We start from the raw sequence: 5362 nt of genomic DNA on the forward strand, positions 1-5362 counted from the left end.
TCAAAACAGTTAACAATTTTTGAAACAGAGTCAACATCTTTAACATAATGCTGGTTCATTCATCAGCAAATCTCTCTGAGGATTAAATACAGGATAGGTCTTAAGGAAAGTTGTAAAGGTAGTACAACAACTGTCAAGACACAGTTTGTTGAATATAATATCAAAAACAACTGGATAGAAAAAAACTTCCAAATACAAAGCAACACAATCTGAATAAAATCTCTTAGTTTTCTAAAACAAGTGACATCTTTAGAAAATACTGTTCTTGGGACTTATTACTTTTGGACTGGCTCTCAGTCATCAAGGTCAAGGGACAGCTTCTGAAAACTTCAAAAGTATATTTTAGATCCATGCAATAGCTCAGATTGAGAGCATATATTATGCCCATGAGTAACACACAGCACCTTTGGAAATCCTGGCACTACAGGATTTTTGTTCCCTCCCACAATGGTTGCAGTCTTATGGTTATATCCAGGGGTGTACCGGACACTGATGATGAGCATTTTCATCACCTGCCTTCCAAGTATGGCCTTAAATTCTTCGGTGTCCTTGTAAAGCAAATTTTAAAAAGTAGGTTAGTGTATTATAGATTAGAATTTTATACTTACTGAATCTTAATGAATTCAGATGATCAGTGGAGCGCATGCGCGCGCGCACACACGCACACGCACACACGATGCTGAATTACTTACACCAAACTCCATGAAAAGGTCCTCTTCCTTCTCTCCAAGATAGGGCAGCGGATGGCTACTTCTCAGAGTATTTCAGTTGTATTGTGCTATTTAAGAAAAAACAGATAAAGTATGAGTACAAACTACATGGGAGACAGCCAACAAAGTGCATTTCAAAGCTACCTAAAGTCTAAATAGTTAACATACCTCAAGAGGAATGTCGTTCATCTGCCTGATTCTCACTCCTTTAGCTCATCCCCTTGAGAAAACAACACTCATCAGATTTTTTCATATCCATCCATCCATCCATCTTCATCCGCTTTATCCGGGGCCGGGTCACGGGGGCAGCAGCCTAAGCAAAGAGGCCCAGACCTCCCTCTCCCCAGCCACCTCCTCCAGCTTATCCGGGGGAACACCAAGGCGTTCCCAGGCCAGCCGAGAGATATAATCTCTCCAGCGTGTCCTGGGTCTGCCCCGGGGCCTCCTCCCGGTGGGACATGCCTGGAACACCTCACCCAGGAGGCGCCCAGGGGGCATCCTTGTCAGATGCCCGAACCACCTCAGCTGGCTCCTTTTTCATATCACGATATGTTTTTTTCATTTCAGGCGATAACGATATCTATCATGATATAAGCCAAATAACTATATTTGTAAGATTTAAATGTGCCGTTGCTCACAAGTAAAATGTGAAATAATCAGCAGCTTGTTTTTATTTAAATATTTATTTCCCATAATAAGTTCATCCATTAAGCGGACGCGAATGGATGGATGAAGTTCAACAGGGTAGATGTACTTAAGGAACATGAGACTTTGGGTGGCTGTAGCTCAGGTGGCAGAGCAGGTCAGCCACTAATCAGAAGGTCGGTGGTTCGATCCCAGGCTGCACCCTGGCTGCATGCCAAATATCCTTGGGCAAGATACTAACCCCTGGTGGTGGTCAGAGGGCCCGGTGGCGCCTGTGTCCGGCAGCCTCGCCTCTGTCAGTGCGCCCCAGGGCAGCTGTGGCTACAATGTAGCTTGCCATCGCCAATGGGTGAATGACTGAATGTAGTGTAAAGCGCTTTGGGGTCCTATGGACTAGAAAAGCGCTATACAAATGCAGGCCATTACCATTTTTCAGATAAATATTGCAAACTACACAAAAGGCACCCGCTAAAGCGTTTAAGTTTCAAAATAGAACAAACGAAACAGACTACTAAATTGTCAATTCCACTTAGAAAGAAAATATTAATTCTAAAAATAAATCTTAGTTTGTTTTACAGAAGAACAGACAAAACTGACTAACTTTTGTCAATATCAAATAAACTGAGAACTAAAAGGAAATTCTCAATCTCTCCTTGTTGTATAGCTTAGCTTTTCAAACAGTTTTAACAGTTACTTTAGTCTGACAAAAGCCGAATGACGAATTAGCGCTTCCAGTCAGAGACTGAGGCTACGTCCACACGTACACGGGTATTTTTGAAAAACGGAGATTTTCCGTTTTCGTTTTAAAAAATAATCCCGTCCACACATAAAGGCAGAAATGAAGGAAAACGCTGCTATGAACATGCCAAAGCAGCAGGTGGAGCTAGATTCCTAACCGTGCAGAAATGTTGGCCAATCAGAAGTCTAGAAGCCTCGGTGGGAAAAAGTAAACAAAGCTGGGGCATAGAAGCAGAACCGAGTCGTATGTGTGGACGGACAGTAACTGTGTGTATATGTAAGCATTTAAACACTGCAGAGAGTAGAATTAACAGTAACAGTATTGTAGAAATTCATTTCACCGAAACAATAACGTGGCGCAGTGTGACGCATGCACCAGTTTATTGTATTTCCAGACTTGCTTTCGGCACAATTTACAGTGCACGCTACTCTGTTTTTTGTCAGACTTGAAATAGCTGAAATACCTTCACACTACGGAACTTCTATGGCTCTTCCGTTCGACAATCTCTCCGGCATTGGAACCATCCATCCATCCATCTTCATCCGCTTTATCCGGAGCCGGGTCGCGGGGGCAGCAGCCTAAGCAAAGAGGCCCAGACCTCCTGATAGGTTTGTAGCTTGTACCTATCCGCTGTAACGTTGAAGACAATATAATTACACTGCAAAGCAAGACACAAGCAGGCTGGTTTACTCATGCATGAGGGAAATCTGGCTGGGGCCGAGTGTCGTCCCACCACCTAGCCTCCGTCAGACTCTCAGCCAGGCTCCCCATAGCACTCCTTTTATTGTGGTTACATGAATATGCATAGGGTCATTAACATATGACATCTTACATAGGTATACATGTGAACAAAGAATAGTGTGTGTGTGTGTGTGTGTGTGTGTGTGTGTGTGTGTGTGTGTGTGTGTGTGTGTGTGTGTGTGTGTGGGGTCCAGATGTGACCCTGTGAAGACTCCCCAAAGCTGGTGCCAGGAGTCTAGCAGTCCATCTGAACAAAGGGCTCTTATACTTAAACAGATATACGTGTGCTTGCTATACCATAAATCAACAAGAAAAGAGAAACTCTCCTAGGGAGTATGTGATTTATACCAAGGACACTCTAGAAGAACGGATGCACTCCCTAACACACAGAGCTGTTACTTTAGGATGAAACATCCTTTCAATCCACCAATGATTATATACACTTCTAAGCATATATGAGTAAATATTTCTAAGCATAAATGACAATCAACAATACAAATCTAACACCTCCCTCTCCCCAGCCACCTCCTCCAGCTTATCCGGGGGAACACCAAGGCGTTCCCAAGCCAGCCGAGAGATATAATCTCTCCAGCGTGTCCTGGGTCTGCCCCGGGGCCTCCTCCCGGTGGGACATGCCTGGAACACCTCACCCAGGAGGTGCCCAGGGGGCATCCTTGTCAGATGCCCGAACCACCTCAGCTGGCTCCTTTCGATGTGGAGCAGCAGCTGCTCTACTCTGAGCCCCTCCCGGATGGCCGAACTTCTCACCCTATCTCTAAGGGAGAGGCCAGCCACCCTTCGGAGGAAGCTCATTTCTGCCGCTTGTATCCGCGATCTCGTTCTTTCGGTCACTACCCACAGCTCGTGGCCATAGGTGAGGGTAGGGACGTAGATCGACCGGTAAATTGAGAGCTTCGCTTTTACACTCAGCTCCCTCTTCACCACGACGGACCGGTGCAGCGTCCGCATTACTGCAGCCGCAGCCCCAATCCGTCTGTCGATCTCCGGCTCCCTTCTCCCATCACTCGCGAACAAGACCCCGAGATACTTGAACTCCTCCACTTGGGGCAGGAACTCATCCCCGACCCGGAGTGGGCACTCCACCCTTTTCCGGCTGAGAACCATGGCCTCAGATTTGGAGGTGCTGATCCTCATTCCCGCTGCTTCACACTCGGCTGCGAACCGTTCCAATGCGAGCTGGAGGTCCTCACCCGATGAAGCCAACAGAACCACATCATCTGCAAAAATCAGAGATGAGATTCTGAGGCCACTAAAGCGAAAGCCCTCCGCCACTTGGCTGCGCCTAGAAATCCTGTCCATAAAAATTATGAACAGAACCGGAGACAAAGGGCAGCCCTGGCGGAGCCCATCACCCACCGGGAACGAGTCCGACTTATTGCCGGCAATGCGAACCAAGCTCTTGCAACGGTTGTATAGGGATCGAATGGCCCGTAGCAATGGGCCAGACACCCCATACTCCCGCAACACCTCCCACAGGACACCCCGAGGGACACGGTCGAATGCCTTCTCCAAGTCCACAAAACACATGTAGACTGGTTGGGCAAACTCCCATGCACCCTCAAGTATCCTGGAGAGGATAAAGAGCTGGTCCAGTGTTCCGTGACCAGGACGAAAACCGCATTGTTCCTCCTGTATCCGAGGTTCGACTAGCGGACGAACTCTCCTTTCCAGCACCCTGGCATAGACTTTCCCAGGGAGGCTGAGGAGTGTGATCCCCCTGTAGTTAAAATTGTCAGGCGGTGGAAGGAATACTTCGAGGACCTCCTTAATCCTTAATCATTGGAACCATCATCTGTTTTCTCTTCGGTAACCTTCGGTCATGCTCGGTTGATTTTTCTTGTCGGCACACTCATTTCCTCCATTACCCGGGCAGTACGGTCGCTGGCTGCTTCCCAAACAAATACACACGTGCGGCTTGGCACTTGTGCTGTACGTAACAAGTCACGTGACGCTGCGGCTGTGATTGGTTCGGCTCTGCGCTACTTAATTTGGATTGGCTGACCTTTTTTTTTTTTTTTTAAGAGGACAAGAGCGGCGAGGTCTATCGCGATAGTTTAATTTCTCTATCGAGTAAAAGTTATATCGCGATACATATCGTTATCGTTCTATCGTCCAGCTCTAGTGTACATACATATACATACAATTAAAAAAAATTATATACAGAGGTTAGTTGGATATTGTACAAAGGAAATGGCATTCATGTACAGTATGGAGTGCATAATGTTGAATTTCTGGTAAGTGAAGGTGAGGTGTCTATGAAATGTTCAGCAGTCTGATGGCCGCTCGTTCGGGACTGGATACAAACAACCTGCTGCTTAACACCGAGAAGACCAAGGAGCTCATCGTGGACTACAGGAGGAATGCTGACCCACATCCACCCATCCACATTAAGGGGACGGCTGTGGAGCGTGTGAGCAGCTTCAAGTTCCTGGGAGTTGTTAAGGTTCAAAATATTGGGGATGGAGACAAGAGAAAAAACCACAATAACAACACTGGTCCGGCCGGG

The 5362-nt window shown here is 46.6% G+C and overlaps 1 long non-coding RNA gene across 1 annotated transcript; it reads right to left on the reverse strand.

The window, feature by feature from the left end:
* On the reverse strand, positions 1-929 carry LOC309696864. The gene is made up of 3 exons (XR_014273682.1): positions 879-929; positions 693-778; positions 1-548 (listed from the first exon to the last, which is right to left on the reverse strand). It is a non-coding gene; the product is annotated as an uncharacterized lncRNA (long non-coding RNA).
* Between the last annotated feature and the right edge of the window lie 4433 nt (positions 930-5362).

This window comes from Aulonocara stuartgranti, assembly GCF_965226115.1.
Source record: "Aulonocara stuartgranti genome assembly, chromosome: 3".
NCBI lineage: Eukaryota > Metazoa > Chordata > Actinopteri > Cichliformes > Cichlidae > Aulonocara > Aulonocara stuartgranti.